This window comes from Marmota monax, unplaced genomic scaffold, assembly GCF_021218885.2.
Source record: "Marmota monax isolate L192 unplaced genomic scaffold, Marmota_monax_Labrador192_F-V1.1 WCK01_AAM20220418_F8-fsc00415, whole genome shotgun sequence".
Classification (NCBI taxonomy): domain Eukaryota; kingdom Metazoa; phylum Chordata; class Mammalia; order Rodentia; family Sciuridae; genus Marmota; species Marmota monax.
This window is the reverse complement of record NW_026694342.1, coordinates 482,444-500,138: the sequence shown is the minus strand read 5'-3', so window position 1 is coordinate 500,138 and position 17,695 is coordinate 482,444. Positions and strand designations below refer to the sequence as shown.

Here is a 17,695-nt window from a genome sequence, read left to right as displayed (position 1 = left end):
TCCAAAGGGGGGAGAAATTATAAAACCACCTTTATGGGACAATGGGGGAAATTTAGAAACTGACTAGATTTTAGATGAGTACTGTATTTCTCTTTAATTTTCTCCATTCTCCCTTCTCTCTACTTCCATGTATGTCTGATAACTTTCCCAATAGAAAAGTTTTTCCTAATAGAAAAGTTTAAAAAAAAAAAAAAAGATTCAACTCGTGCTTTCCTGATACTCTTACAACTTTACATAAAAGCTTATTTATTGTGTACTAGTAAAAGCAGTATGACACAGGCATAAACTTATTATTCCATGTCTAACATCCATCAGAACTTCATCTTTTTAAAAAAATCTTTTAAAAATTAATTTTTTTTCCAGAACTTAATCTTGTTCTCATTTCTGCCCAGGTTTTACATTTCTAAAGTAACCCACTACTTACTTCCTGTCTGCCTCCAAAATACTAATACAAGATATCTTGCTTACCTTGTGCTTCCCTTTACATTTTACGAATATGCATCACTTGCAGAGTCTAGAAAACATTCAAAAGGTAAAACTTCCTCTAAGACTACTCTCTGGGTAGCTTAATGAGCAAAACACACACCACTGGAGAGCAAGTGAGGTCCAGCTTGAGGATCCTCGTGAGCATCAGGCAGATATGGCCCGAGATAGTGAAGAAGACAGAGGGAAAGAATAAAACATACTGCCACCCGGGCAGTGGAAAGAAGCTCGTGCTGTCAGGGTAAAAAAATGGCAATTATTTATGCTGATGTGGACAAACTATATATGCTACTGACTCAACTCTGACCTAGAGAAGTCAATTGTGTAACTCATTCTCCCATCTGTAAATTATATCAAATTAAGTTCATAACTTCCGAACTATGTCAAGGTGTCCCAGGGGACATCCAGAGATGCCAGAGAATATTTCCAATTTGAGAAAAACATAGTGATAGTCAAAGTATATATGAAACCATGAACTACAAGCTCAAGATAATTCACAATTTCAAGATTAGAATACACATGACTCAGTGATAAAGTGCCCCTGGATTCAATTCCTAGTAATGCCAATTCTAATGAAGTTTATATTTCTGCTTAAAAAAATATTTATCTGCTGGTTTTTCTCTGATTCACAGAAATACTGTTGTCCCTACAGAGGAGCTTCAACTGTCACTACTGTTTTAACTGTCATATTAGATGGAACCTCTAAAGCAGTGATTTGCAAACCATAGGGTACATCAAAATCCCTGGAAGGTTTTTAAAACACTGGTGCTGAGAGCTCCAGTAGCAGAATTTTAGATCTAGGTATGGGGAGGGGGCTGGAATGTCTAATGAGATTCCAAAAGAAACTGACAGCTCAATGGTTTAGCAACACTGGCCCCAAATCTAACAGCTGAGTATTTTTAAAACAACAATGCTTAATACTTAGGAGTGCTGACTAGACACTAGGAACAGTTCTAAGAACTTTAAATACATGAACTGAATCATTCAATAGCATCTCGAATTGCATTTTTAATGTTTTAATATTCCCTTTAAATCTGGGATCTCTGGCAAACTCTCTCTTGACATCTCCTGGCCATTCCTTACTCAAGTCTTCATTCGTTCATCTGTTGTAGACCTGGAATAAAGTTTTCAAATTTTGATGTTTTAATTATTTGAAAAGTCATCAGGTTACATGATTCTTTTCATTAAAAATACAGTGACCATTAGTTTACTAATGTTCTCAATTTTTAAAAAATCAAATTACTTTTGTCAATAAATAAATAAATAGGGCACCTATTTGTATTTCATAGACTGGAGACAGGAAATTGACTTCAACACCTTCCTTGCCTCCTATGATCTGTTTCTTACCATTTTCATTCCTTACCTTTGGCCCTAACCAAGTTTTCCACAACACACTTCAAGTGTGAGTCATGGTTCATGGTTTTACTCCCATGCAATTTGAAAACTGATGATTACACAGAGAGATTCCTGAATGATATGTCCCTATTTACAAGCATCAGTGGTGGCCTAGCCCATCTCCCATCTGTGCTCTTTACTGCTGAGTCAGACCAGCTCTGGAGATAAAATGTAGATTATACTATGTTATACTTTGTAAATAGTAGCAAAATGAAGTTCCAATACATTACTCAAAGTAAATTGACTACTTAAGATTTACAGGAAGCTTCTACCCTTTGCTTATCATTTTTCATATCAAATTCCAAATTAACTTAATATGGCACATACATCAAAAGAAACAGCTAAGGGCTGGGGATATATAGCTCACTTGGTAGAGTGCCTGCCTCCCATGCACAAGGACCTAGATTCAATGCCCAGCATCACACAAAAAATAAAAATAAATAAAGGTTAAATTCTTAGAAAAGAAAAAGAAAAAAGGAAATAGCTAAGAGCTTACACAGCCTGGTCCCAGGAACCCTGCTGAAGGTATATAACTAGCAACAAGTCTCCAAGCTCTGACTTTTTCACTTTGTTCTACCAATAGGATATGAAAGAGCTTCAAAGTTAATAATGTATTTGGCAAAGAGATTTAAGTCTTTGACATTCAAAATTATTGTTTACTAAGAGTTGTCTAGAGAATATATCCTTAATTTTAAATCTGTGATAATATATTCTTTAGATTTTTTTTTTTAAAATGGGGAGGGTACTAGGGATTGAACCGAGGGGCACTTTACCCCTAACCACATTCTTTCTTATTTTTTTTTAGTTTGAGACAGGCTCTTTCTAAATTGCTGAAGCTGGCCTTGAAGTTGCGATTCTCCTCAGTTGGTGGGATTACAGGCATGCACCACCATGTCCAGCTAGCTTTTTCTTCTTTTTTGCACCTAAAATTTTAAAACCTACACAGTTTAGGGTAATTCCAGACCTACAATGAATAATGGATTTTTATACTTCTAAAAAAATTTAAGGCAGCTATAATATTTTTACCAAAATGACCAACTGAGATTTCATTTCTGTTCTTTTGCATAAATAGCCTCAGATCTTTACAATAGGCACGTACTATTTCCGCATACTGTGTTGCTCCTGGAGAAAGCAGCCTCCCTCTTTTTCTCAGGGGAAACCAAGCTCTTCCAGCCCCAACAATATGATTCAGATAGGCTCCAACCACGGCACTCACAATCATCACCACATAAGACATAATTGGGGCTAGAATTCTTCCTTGGGAAAGGCTCAAGTGGGAAGAAGCCTTCTCTTTTTTGTGGTCATAAACTAGAATGGTTAACCCAGAGCTAAGGGAAACCATGTTTCCTATGAAGAAGTAGAAGAAGAAAAAAAAAATCTCCTTGTAGAAGGAAAGAAGCCAATGAGCAAAGAATCAAGAGTGAAAGTCAACAGTGCCCTGGACACAGATATTAAAGAAGCCAGACCCTGCCTTTCCCTGGGTGGTAATGAGACCTGGTAAACTCCAAGTGGAAGTCTGATTTCAAAGACTATAATAAAAAAATTCCTGATTAATGTTAACAGACAAATGCAAGAGAAACATGTAATATACTGCAGAGATTGAAAAAAAATCGGCTCCATAAAAACTTGAGTAGCTTACTCGGAATGCTAACTTTTCATATTTACATCAAAACCTCAGAATAAACTTGCTAATAAGCTTTCTTTATATAAATTTAATATATACATATATTTTCAGTTGTTGATAGGCCTTTATTTTATTTATTTATATGCAGTGCTGAGAATCGAACCCAGTGCTTTACACATGCCAGGCAAGTCTACCGCTGAGCCCCAGCCCTAGCCCCTTATACTATATTTTTTTGTGGAAAAAATAAATAATTCTACTTCTCTGGCTTACAGAGCTTTCTTACTCTGAAATCCCAGCGGCAGCCCACAGGTGATAGTTTTTTAAAAAAAGCACAGAATGGAAAGATATTTCACGCTGGAAATATTTATAAGTAAATAGGCGGGTTATGGTAATAGGTTTAAAATCCAAATCTAAGTGAGTACTCTATTTTACCCTTTGGAGTTTAGTAGATAATCGACCTTTTCCAACTCCATATAAATTCTGCAGCTTGTAACAGATGAGAAGTTTGCAAGAGGTCCCAAAATTGGTTTTTAAAAGGAATCTCTAGGCAAATCTATAGTGATCTTTTCAGAAACAAAATTACTAAAAGCAAAACTGAAGAAACCAGCTGTTCTCATTTCTCAGGAGAAATGTGAAGTAAACAAAGGGTTCTTTTTTCTCTTCTACTTAAAATTAGTATTTGGTTTAAGTCACATATTCCAAGAATGAAAACTGAAGTCCAAAGTAGGTAAAACAACAACAACAACAACAAAAAAAAAAAACCAAAAAACAATAATTTGAAATGGCTTTTCAAATACATTTCAAATACATTTTTCTTTACACTAGAAATTTCTGTCACTATGGGTCCATCTAAAATTGTTTCTGTATACTATATATACAAGTTTGCAGTGTTTTATGCACAAGACAACTAATTTCAGTGGTTGGTAAAACACCATTTATAATGCACAAAAAAAATATGATGTAAGATGATGATCTAAACCACTAAGCTTGTGATCACTTGTTTCGCAGGCACACGAAACAAAGTACCTGGGGATACACACTTGCCAGGGCCTCTCAGACATCTAAACGCAAATCTGAGAGCCTTTCCTTCACGCCACTCACTGTACTGTAATAAATGTTCATTCTGTTTTAAAGAAAGTCATGTAAGTCACTCAAATATTTACTATTTAAAAAAAGAGAAAGAAAAATGAAGTGTTTATAGTAATTCTATGTAAATATTATTCACAATTGAGTTAGGCAGTATATTATAATTGATTTCTTGAACTATGTTTTGGGTTGGAATTGCTTCTTTGCTGAACTTTCTATGGAACCATCATTAATTGTTCCAACATTGTCCATAAATATCTTGTGGTGTAACTGGTTAGGTAGTTAAATGACTAGTCCAGATGGTCTAAAAATAACACTGGGTGGTATGGCTTTAAAAAAAAAAAAAAAAAAAAAAAGAATTCAGCAGGCCCTTCAGCCAAGAAACTCATAGCTTTAAAAAGTGCCTGGAAACATTGCCATATTACTATCTGATGATTTATTCTCCTTGTTCAATGCTTTTCTTTTTTGGAGCTAATCAGACAGATTTTGAACTTCTTAGGTAGGTCATTCTAATTTTCTTAATTTTTCCCTTCTACTTTCCACTTCTGTATCTATTTTACTTTTTGGAACAAAAACTACTTTACATTTTTATCACAGACTTCTTAATTTCAGCTTTCATATTATCTCCATGCACTGATTCTTGCTATTGATTTGTTCTTTCTCTCAATCCTTTCCTTTTTAGCCACACTGTTCTTGTTTAGTGGATTCAATATCATACTCATCTAAAGTCTATTCATGTCTTATATTGTTCTTAGTTATTATCTGTTCCCTATGTTATCTATTTCCCTCCAGATTCTTTTATTCAGTTAATTCTTCTAGTTTTCCTCATGCCTGACATTAGAGACTATCCAAATGAGGCTCAGTATGCACTAAATGGTGGGCTCAATGAAGAATCAGATGGTGAGCCGATTTTTCCTTAAGGAACCCAGGTGTAGCAGCGCACTCCTGTAATCAGCAGCTTGAGAGGCTGAGGCAGGAGGATCACCAGTTCAAAGCCAGCCTCAGCAATTCAGCAAGACCCTGTCTCTAAATAAACTGGGGATGTGGTTAAGTGCCCCTGGGTTCAATCCCTGGTGCCATTTGGTACCGGAACCCACAACTGCAGATATCAGCAGGTCTTTTCTGCAGAGCCAACAATTTGTTCCCCAAAGACAGACCTGCTGCAGGCCAGTGTGAGGGATTCAAAACATATAGATGTTCTAAGAACAAGGCAGACAGAGTGCTGACGTGCTTCTGATCTATATGCGCCTCTGTACAATGAGGTTGTGGCTGTACTCGGCTAAATCCATTCCACTCTACCGTCTAACTGGTTTCTATTATCTCTTATCCATGGTTACCTATTTTTGCCATTCTCTTTTTTGTGGGTTTTTACTGTTTATGACCCCCTTTTTTTAACTCTAATGTTATATAAAGTGGGGTTTCGGGGGGGGGGGGCAGGGAGAGTGAGAGAGAGAGAGAGAGAGAGAGAGAAAGTGTGTGTGTGTGTGTGTGTGTGTGTATTTTCCCCCAACCCCAACATCCTTTTACATGAGACAACTGTATCTCTCTTTGTGGCAAGTGACAACCAAACCAAACCAAAACAAAATACTTCTGGTAAGAGACCAACTTTTGCAAATCTGATGATCCTGCTCATTTCAAATACAATGTGCTTAAAAATAACCAATGGGGAATGGGGGAAGGGGAAATAACCAATGGAGATAAAATCAAAAACAAAAAACAAAGCAAAAACGGGCTGGGGCTGTAGCTCAGTGGTAGAGCACTTGCCTTGAACGTGTGAGGCCCTGGGTTCGATCCCCAGCACCACATAAAAAAAAAAAAGAATAAATAAACAAAAAACAAAGCAAAAACAACAAATATATTTAAAATCAGAGGAAATTATAATTTATCAGTTCAATATCCATAAAAATATATATGATAAGCACTTACATAAATTAATCTTACTTTAATCTATTACCCACTTTAATACACTGAATTTGGGGCTGGGGTTATGGCTCAGAGTAGAGCGCTTGCCTAGCATGCGTGAAGCACTGGGTTCAATCCTCCGCATCACATAAAAATAAAATAAAGATATTGTGTCCATCCAAAACTAAAAAATAAACATTAAAAAATACATTGAGTGCTCGCTTCGGCAGCACATATACTAAAATTGGAACGATACAGAGAAGATTAGCATGGCCCCTGCGCAAGGATGACACGCAAATTCGTGAAGCATTCCATATTTTTTATACACTAGATGGTGGGGACATCATCAATGCTCTGTGCTTCAGTCCCAACCGTTACTGGCTCTGTGCTGCTACAGGCCCCAGCATTAAGATCTGGGACTTGGAGGGCAAGATCATTGTAGATGAACTGAAGCAAGAAGTTATCAGTACCAGCAGCAAGGCAGAGCCACCCCAGTGCACCTCTCTGGCCTGGTCCGCTGATGGCCAGACCCTGTTTGCTGGCTACACAGACAACCTTGTACGAGTATGGCAGGTGACCATTGGCACTCGCTAGAAATTTTATGAGAGCTTCACAAATAAAAAGAAAAAAACTGGCTTTCTAAAAAAAAAAAAAAAAAAAAAATACATTGAATTCTGTAAGAAAAGCAAGATTATTCCCATTTGCAGAGGTTCAATTAACTTCCTCAAGATCAAAAGTAAATAAGTACTGGCACTGGAAATCATACCAATCAATATCTGAACACTAAAGCCAACAGAATTGGACCTCACATGAAGAGAAAAAAACTTGTTTGGTTTTCCATATCTACATTTTGAAACCATTTCCCATAGCTAAATACTACTGAAAGTACATTTATCTGTCTTAGGTTTCTTACTAATTTTATCTGCTCTTAAGGTAGTTAAGAAAATGGCATCTCATAATATTTTTTCTTAAGGCAAAGAGATTCTTTGTAGACTTATCCTACAAACATGATGAACAGATAGGTAATACCATTTCCAATATCTTAACTTTTTAATATATGCATATGTATGCATACAGGACAGAGACATACAGAAGTACTTCTACAACATTAAGATCCCAGTGAAGGGGCTGGGGACATAGCTCGGTGGTACAGTGACTGCCTAGCATGTGTCAGACACTGGGTTTGATCCTCAGCACCACATAAAAATAAATAAATAAAAGTATTGTGTCCATCTACAACTAAAAAATCTTAACAAAAAAAAAATCCTAGTGAAGACATCACAAAACTACTACCTAGACAGGCCAAAATCAAAGAGTAACAAGGAAGAGAAAATACAAAAGAGGAAATGGGAACCACGTCATACATCCCATTGTTATATATGAATGCATTTTAATTTAGAAGGTCAATAAAAATGGCAAATGATAATTTACATTTTAGTGGCAAAAACAACCTTTCAAAAAATACTGAAATAGGGGCTAGGGTTGTGGCTCAGTGGTAGAGCGCTTGCCTTGCATGTATGAGGCCATGGGTTCAATCCTCATCACCACATAAAAATAAATAAATAAACAAACAAACAAATAAAGATATTGTGTCCATCTACAGCTAAAAAAAATATTTAAAGAAATACTGAAATAAAAATAGGACATAGATGAAAAGAAAACGATATCCCCCCTACTAAACAAAAGAATATGAACAAACAAAAGTTACCACTATGCGTATAGTACAATGATAGAGTACTTATTTAACATGAGCAAGGTGCTAGGTTCAATTCTCAGGACCATAGAAATAAACAAATAAGAACAAAAAAACTTTCTAAGGAACTAAAAGAAAGCCAAATCTGCAAAAGTAGATGAATCGCAAGTCCTAGAAATATCTAAGAATTTTTACTAAGTATAAAGGCAATAAGAGACCTGACCAAACTTTAAATTACTTAGTACTTGAAAAGAGCTGTGATCTCTGCTGGAATTTGTCAATAAAGTTATCTACAATAATCCCTACTTGTTATAATTATGCTTAAGGCAGAAAAGAGTGAAAAGCAAAATAGTTTTTACCATATGTTTGCATTTCAAATGAACAAGATTCTTAAAAAGTGCTTTTAAAATGTTCAGTACATGACGCTGCAGGTGTAGCTAAGTGGGAGTGTGCTTGCCTAGCATTAAAGAGACCCTGGGTTCAATCCCCAGCACTGCAAAAATTATATTAAATGTTCAGTATGCTATAGAATCATAAAATATCAGCCCCAGATAATTATTAAAAAATACTACGTTACTTAGTCCCACATAATACTTAAGCCTAACTTGTCTTTAGTGACAAATTACACATGTGCCATAAACATTTTATTTTCTATACCAAAGCATTACCTTGAGCTCTCCTTCCTTCTACTAATTTAAAATGAATAAAATTGGAGTTCCTTACCAGTATTCCCTTCATTCTTATTTGAATACACCAAGGTCAAATGAGATCCACTCATACTTCTCTAAACATAAAAACTTAATCCTCTTCGTTCTTTCAATGTCTAGGTTTCTTATAAGATCCAAGGAAAAAAAATTCTATGCTGTTGGTGTTATAGAAGCCAACTGTATTTTAGTCATTTTAAGAATTCTGTGACCTTATAAAATGATGCTGATCTTCACACCATTCTCACAAGACAGAACTTGTAAATAAAGGCTGTGCTTTCTAAATAAGCACAACAATCTCCCAAATGTGGCAAGATAATTTGCGAACAGTAGATCTTTTAAGAAATGTTTGGTATTCAGAAACCTGACACTTAATAGCTCAAGAGACTCCATTTAACACTTTTAGATGACAAAGTTTATGAACTTAAGGATACACCACAATGGATTTACAGAACAACAACAATAAAAAAAAAAAGTGGGGCTTATTTAATAAGCATTTAGGGTTTTTTTTGGTAGTGCTGAGGACTGAACCCAAGGCCTTGTGCATGCGAGGCAAGTACTCTACAAACTAAGCTATTTCCCCAGCCCCTTAATAATCATATTTTAAAAAATTATTTGACATTAGCTTTTTTCTTAAGTTGTTGATAGATCTTTATTTATTTAAATGTAGTGCTGAGAATCGAACCCAGTACCTCACACATGCTAGGCATGTGTGCTACAGCCGAGCCCCAGCCCAGCTTTTTTTCTTTCTGTTTATCAAAAAGTTTTTTTTTTTTTGGGGGGGGGGGGAGGGTCGTCACTTCACCACTGAACCATATCCACAACTCATTTGGGGGTGTGGGGGCACTGGGGATTGAACTCAGGAGTACAACCACTGAGCCACATACCCAGCCCTATTTTGTATTTTATTTAGAGACAGGGTTTCTCACTGAGTTGCTTAGTACCTCACCATTGCTGAGGCTGGCTTTGAATTTGCAATCCTTCTGCCTCAGCTTCCCAAGTCACTGGAGTAAGAGGCCTGGGCCTCCCCACCATTCTAAAAAGTTTTTTCTTGAGTTTTGTTTCTTTTCCTTTTCAAGATAATTGTTTTTGTCATAACAAAGATGACATAATCAGGGCTAGGGCTGGGGCTGGGGCTGGGACTCAGCGGTGGCACACTTGCCTGGCATGTGTGAGGCACTAGGTTCAATGCTCAGTGTTAGAACAAAGAGACCAGGCTGGACGCAAACTTCACAGATCATTTCAGCCTTTATTGAGAAACAGGATTACACCTAGGGGAATGAACCCACCTTCCTGGTGGAAAATGAGCCACTGAACAAATGAAGGGACTGGGCTTATGTAGATTATACTGAGAGGTGACTTAATTAATGAGCATGTCAGCTTGAGCACTCAGGAATTTGGGGTCTGTTTCACTGGGTGAAATGGGAGGAACTCTAGGGTCAGCAGTCAGTCTCTGGGATTTATGTTACTGGACCTGATGGAGGGCCTGAGGTCAGTGGTTGGTATCTGGAAAGGATTTGTTTACGGAAAGATTAATGCTTTGGCCTCTTCCCAGAGACTGCCTTTCTAGGTTTGATGGACACACCTCTTCCCCAGGGTTTGTTTTAATACTGGAAAAGAATGTATTGGAAAAGGATCAATGCTCTCAATGTATGGCTTTCCTTCCCACTCCCCTTCTACAAGGTCTCACTATTTTGGGGGTTTGTCATTTTCCGTATCTAATACTCAGCACCACATAAATAAAAGTCTATCAACAAATTAAAAAAAAAAATTTTAAGATAATATAATCAGTGTTTCTTGACTTTATAGTTGCACACTGACTGTTCCGTAAGTATCACAGATTATATGTTCCATAATGGTTTACAACATGGAATGTGCTTACCTGTGCTAAATTTTTTTTGCTAGAATAGAAGGGAAAAAAAAAACTACAACTATTATTTTCACTTTTCATCATTTTAAGGTCTCCCAATTCAGACTGACCTGTGGGCTATTAATTATTTCTACAAGAGCTACCAAAACACAGAAAGTAGAAAATGAATTATATTAATGCTTAACCATACTTGAAACTAAATACAAAAATGAAAAGATGTTATAACATAATACCTTCACTTAAATCTGCTTTGATTTGTCTAAATGTCTTTAGAAGAATGTGAAAGACTGATCTTTTACTATAACATAAATGGAATACGCTGAAGAACAAAAGTGTAGAAGGGCTCAACTAGGGAATTTTATTTCAAGAAATCTCTTTGTTTATAACCCTGGGGCTTAAAAATCTAAGCCAGTATTATTGTCAACTCTCATATTAAAAAGCAAGACAATACAAAACTAAACTTCAAAGAGATATTACTAGTCTTCCCCTAATTATAAAAATTTTAAAGTATGAAAATACCATATGTTGATGAGGATATGTCAAAATGAAACATTCAAATTGCCGTTGGGAATGTAAATGGTAACACCAAATTTTTAAACAACATGGTCTTCATGATAAAAGTGAACATCCTTAAACTTTAGAGCCAGTAATTTTAGAGCCAGAAATTCACACACACAATCTCCAGGCTACAAATGCACAAAATAAAATATTATAGGGGTAAGCCTATAATACTGGCGATTCTGGAGGCTGAGGCTTATACCATTTTTTTATGGCTGAGTTCCAAGGTTAAGGTCAGCCTTAGCAACTTAGGAGGCCCTGTCTCAAAATAAGAAATAAAAAGGACTGGGATAGTATAGCTCTATGGTAGAGTACCCCTGAGATCAATCCCCAATCAAAGAGAAAGAAAAAGAAAATCAAGAAGCACCGCACTCAGGGCTGAATTCTGGGTTCGAGACGGGGAAGGAAGCGGTCCATCTCGGTTCTCCACACCGGTCAGACCACAGAGGAGGCCAGCAGCCACCATGTTGGTAAACTGACGTCACCACACCTGTTTTTGACTGACCGCAGCTCATTCAGCCATAGAACAGGTAATTTCAGGCTGCAATTCGCCTGCGGCTTGTAGACAGATTGCTAGGGTTCAGCGCCTGGGGGCTTCTTAAAATCTGATCTTATCGGAGTGAACACGGAGCGCGGGGCGGCCGAGTCCCGGCTCCCGGAACCGTCCCGGAACCGCCCTGGCTCCGGGCTGCGGAGCCTGCGGAGGCTGCTTCTTGGACCCTGCTAATATCAGAGCAAACACGAAACACCAAGAAGCCGAATTCCAGCTCCCGGAACTGAGCCCGCGGGGACTGCTTCTTGGAGCTTACACCGAGCACAGAGCGGCCGAGTTCCGGCTCCCGGAACCGTCCCGGAACCGCCCTGGCTCAGGGCTGCGGAGCCCGCGGAGGCTGCTTCTTGGACCCTGCTACTATCAGAGCATACACCAAACACTAAGCGGCCGAATTCCGGCTCCCGGAACTGAGCCCGCGGGGGCTGCTTCTTGGAGCCTACACTTATAGGAGCTTACACCGAGCACGGAGCGGCCGAGTTCCGGCTCCCGGAACTTCCCTGGACCGGGGCTAGGAGCCCGCGGAAACTGTGTCTCGGTCCGGGTCCTGCTGAGGGCAGGTCAGGACTCACCCATTGCTTGGGTTGCCTGGCAAGGGGAACGAAATGCTGCCATTCGCATAGGATACCAACATGGCAGAGATCTGATGTCAGCAGAAAGCGGTGGAGGAGAGATCTTCATCAATACCAGCGGTGACATAAGCAGTTGGTCTCCTGGTAAGGGGGGTGAGGCTCAGTCACCCGAGTCTCCTCAATTTGTCCTCGAGCCAGAGGGAAGGAGCCGGGCCGCCGCCAGCCCCCGGAGCAGGCCCAGCGGCTCGCCAGCGTGGTGACCGCGTGACCCCAATTGGAGAGGGGGCGGAGCGGAGCCGCCACCCACACCCGCCAGGTGGGCAGACCCACGACCCAGTAGTACATGGGCGTGGTAGGAGGGGCAGGGCAGAGCCGCCCTTCGCGCTTGCAAGGTAAACAGACCTGTGACAGCCTGGCGGGTCAGGCCCAGTGGCCTGCCAGTGTGGTACACACGTCACCCCAACTCGAGTAGGGGCAGAGCAGATCCTTATCCCACGCCCGGATCAGGCCCTGCCGGTGTGGTGGTCACGTGACCCCAATTGGAGTGGGGGTGGAGCGGAACCGCCACCCGTGCCCGCAGGGTGAGCAGACCAGTGATCAACCTGCAGATCAGGCCCAGGGGTCCGCAGGCGTGGTAGGAGGGGCAGGGCAGATCCGCCGCCAGCGCCTTCAAGGTAGGCAGACCTACAACAGACCGGCGGATCAGGCCCAGGAGCCTGCCGGCGGGGTACAAACACCACCCTAATTGGAGTAGGGACAGAGCAGAGTCGCCTCCCTTGCCAGGAACAGACCCAGCATCCTGCAGGAGGGGTAGTCACGACACCCCAATTGGAGTAGGGGCAAAGCAGAGCCTCCACTCGTGCCCGAAAGGTGGGCAGATCTGCGACCGACCAGCAGGACAGGCCCAGTGGCCTGCTGGTACGACAGACACGACACCCCAATTGGAGTAGGGGCAGAACAGAGCCGCCACCAGCTCCCAGAACAGGCCCAGTGACCTGCCGGCGTGGTAGCCACGACACCCCAATTGGAATAAGGAGAGAGCAGAGCCGCCGCCCGCACCTGCAGGAAAGATACGCAAGCAGTATGAAAAGACAAGGAAAGAAAGGACCACAAGCAATGCAGGTCAACGCAACTTTAGAAGAGGTAACAGCTGCAGCAGATGGAATGTCAGATAAAGAATTCAGGATATACATGCTTCAGATGATCTGGAGTATCAAGGAAGACATTAAACAGCAAAATCAGACAATGAAAGATCACTTCGACAACGAATTACGCAAACAAATCCAGGAAGCAAAGGATCAACTATACAGGGAGATAGAGGTTATAAAAAACAAGCAATCAGAAATCCTAGAAATGCAGGAAGCAATAAACCAACTTAAAAACTCAATGGAGAATACTACCAACAGAGTAGAACACTTAGAAGATAGAACATCAGACAATGAAGACAAAGTATTTCAACTGGAAAAGAACATAGACAGCTCAGCAAGACTGTTAAGAAACCATGAGCAGAACATCCAAGAAATATGGGATAACATTAAGAGACCAAACTTAAGAGTCATTGGGATACAGGAAGGTACAGAGCTCCAAACCAAAGGAATGAGCAGTCTATTCCATGAAATAATACAAGAAAACTTCCCAGACTTGAAGAATGAGACAGAATCCCAAATCCTAGAAGCCTACAGGACGCCGAATGTGCAAAATCATAAGAGATCCACACCTAGACACATTATAATGAAGATGCCCAACATACAGAATAAGGAGAGAATTTTAAAAGCTACAAGAGAAAGGAAGCAGATTACATTTAGGGGCAAGCCAATCAGGATAACAGCTGATCTTTCAACACAGACTCTGAAAGCTAGAAGATCCTGGAATAACATATTTCAAACACTGAAAGATAATGGGTTCCAACCAAGAATTGTGTATCCAGCGAAATTAAGCTTCAGGATGGAGAATGAAATTAAAACCTTCCACGATAAACAAAAGTTTAAAGAATTCGCAGCTAGAAAACCATCTCTTCAAAACATCCTAGCCAAAGTATTACAGGAAGAGGAAATGGAAAATAACAATGAAAACCAACAGTGGGAGGTAGGACAGTAAAGGGGGGGGGAAACAATCAAAGAGGAAAACAAACAATGTTTAGTAACAGAAATAAACAAATATGGCTGGAAGAACAACCCATATCTCAATAATAACCCTAAATGTTAATGGCTTAAACTCACCAATTAAGAGACACAGGCTAGTAGAATGGATCACAAAACAAGACCCAACAATATGCTGCCTACAGGAGACGCATTTGATAGGAAAAGACATACATAGGCTGAAGGTGAAAGGTTGGGAAAAATCATATCACTCATATGGACTTCGGAAACAAGCAGGCGTGTCCATACTCATATCAAATAAAATAGATTTCAAGCCAAAGTTAATCAAAAGAGATAAAGAGGGACACTACATACTGCTTAAGGGAACCATACACCAACAAGACATAACAATCATAAATATTTATGCCCCAAACAATGGTGCAGCTATGTTCGTCAAACAAACTCTTCTCAAGTTCAAGAGTCTAATAGACCACCACACCATAATCATGGGAGACTTCAACACACCTCTCTCGCCACTGGACAGATCTTCCAAACAAAAGTTGAATAAGGAAACTATAGAACTCAATAACACTATTAATAACCTAGACCTAATTGACATATATAGAGTATACCACCCAACATCAAGCAGTTACACTTTTTTCTCAGCAGCACATGGATCCTTCTCAAAAATAGATCATATATTATGTCACAGGGCAACTCTTAGACAATATAAAGGAGTAGAGATATTACCATGCATCTTATCTGATCATAATGGAATGAAAGTGAAAATCAACGATAAAAGAAGGAAGGAAAAAGCATACATCAATTGGAGAATGAACAATAGGTTACTGAATGATCAATGGGTTATAGAAGACATCAAGGAGGAAATTAAAAAATTCTTAGAGATAAATGAAAACACAGACACAACATATCGGAATCTATGGGACACATTGAAAGCAGTTCTAAGAGGAAAATTCATTGCTTGGAGTTCATTCCTTAAAAAAAGAAAAAACCAACAAATAAATGATCTCATACTTCATCTCAAAATCCTTGAAAAAGAAGAGCAAAACAACAGCAAAAGAAGTAGAAGGCAAGAAATAATTAAAATCAGAGCTGAAATTAATGAAATCGAAACAAAAGAAACAATTGAAAAAATTGACAAAACTAAAAGTTGGTTCTTTGAAAAAATAAACAAAATCGACAGACCCTTAGCGATGCTAGTGAAGAGAAGAAGAGAGAGAACTCAAATTACTAGCATACGGGATGAAAAAGGCAATATCACAACAGACACTTCAGAAATACAGAAGATAATCAAAAACTATTTTGAATCCTTATACTCCAATAAATTAGAAGATAGTGAAGGCATAGATAAATTTCTTAAGTCATATGATCTGCCCAGATTGAGTCAGGAGGATATAGAAAACCTAAACAGACCAATATCAATTGAGGAGATAGAAGAAACCATCAAAAGACTACCAACTAAGAAAAGCCCAGGTCCCGATGGGTATACAGCAGAATTTTACAAAACCTTTAAAGAAGAACTAATACCAATACTTTTCAAGCTACTTCAGGAAATAGAAAAGGAGGGAGAACTTCCAAATTCATTCTATGAGGCCAACATCACCCTGATACCTAAACCAGACAAAGACACTTCAAAGAAAGAAAACTACAGACCAATATCTCTAATGAACCTAGATGCAAAAATCCTCAATAAAATTCTGGCGAATCGGATACAAAAACATATCAAAAAAATTGTACACCATGATCAAGTAGGATTCATCCCTGGGATGCAAGGCTGGTTCAATATACGGAAATCAATAAATGTTATTCACCACATCAATAGACTTAAAAATAAGAACCATATGATCATCTCGATAGATGCGGAAAAAGCATTTGACAAAGTACAGCATCCCTTTATGTTCAAAACTCTAGAAAAACTAGGGATAACAGGAACATACCTCAATATTGTAAAAGCAATCTATGCTAAGCCTCAGGCTAGCATTATTCTGAATGGAGAAAAACTGAAGGCATTCCCTCTAAAATCTGGAACAAGACAGGGATGCCCTCTCTCTCCACTTCTCTTCAACATAGTTCTCGAAACACTGGCCAGAGCAATTAGACAGACGAAAGAAATTAAAGGCATAAAAATAGGAAAAGAAGAAATTAAATTATCACTATTTGCAGATGATATGATTCTATATCTAGCAGACCCAAAAGGCTCTACAAAGAAACTATTAGAGCTAATAAATGAATTCAGCAAAGTGGCAGGATTTAAAATCAACACGCATAAATCAAAGGCATTCCTGTATATCAGCGACAAATCCTCTGAAATGGAAATGAGGACAACCACTCCATTCAAAATATCTTCAAAAAAAATAAAATACTTGGGAATCAACCTAACAAAAGAGGTGAAAGACTTATACAATGAAAACTACAGAACCCTAAAGAGAGAAATAGAAGAAGATCTTAGAAGATGGAAAAATATACCCTGTTCATGGATAGGCAGAACTAACATCATCAAAATGGCGATATTACCAAAAGTTCTCTATAGGTTTAATGCAATGCCAATCAAAATCCCAATGGCATTTCTTGTAGAAATAGAGAAAGCAATCATGAAATTCATATGGAAAAATAAAAGACCCAGAATAGCAAAAACAATGCTAAGCAAGAAGTGTGAATCAGGCGGTATAGCGATACCAGACTTCAAACTATACTACAGAGCAATAGTAACAAAAACAGCATGGTACTGGTACCAAAACAGGCGTGTGGACCAATGGTACAGAATAGAGGACACAGAAACCAATCCACAAAACTACAACTATCTTATATTTGATAAAGGGGCTAAAAGCATGCAATGGAGGAAGGATAGCATCTTCAACAAATGGTGCTGGGAAAACTGGAAATCCACATGCAACAAAATGAAACTGAATCCCTTTCTCTCGCCATGCACAAAAGTGAATTCAAAATGGATCAAGGAACTTGATATCAAATCAGAGACGCGCCGTCTGATAGAAGAAAAAGTTGGCTACGATCTACAGTCGGTGGGGTCGGGCTCCAAATTCCTCAATAGGACACCCATAGCACAAAAGTTAATAACTAGAATCAACAAATGGGACTTACTCAAACTAAGAAGTTTTTTCTCAGCAAAAGAAACAATAAGAGAGGTAAATAGGGAGCCTA

At 39.0% G+C, this 17,695-nt stretch overlaps 1 protein-coding gene and 1 non-coding gene across 2 annotated transcripts in view; one reads left to right on the top strand and one right to left on the bottom strand.

Annotated features, from left to right (window-relative positions):
- Window positions 1-17,695, bottom strand: part of Cdc42se2 (CDC42 small effector 2) — a 96,342-nt gene that overhangs the window by 13,151 nt on the left and 65,496 nt on the right. The gene's annotated exons all lie outside the window — the stretch shown is intronic.
- LOC124109174 (U6 spliceosomal RNA) lies at window positions 6,705-6,811 on the top strand. Its single transcript, XR_006856884.1, has one exon. It is a non-coding gene; the product is annotated as a U6 spliceosomal RNA (small nuclear RNA).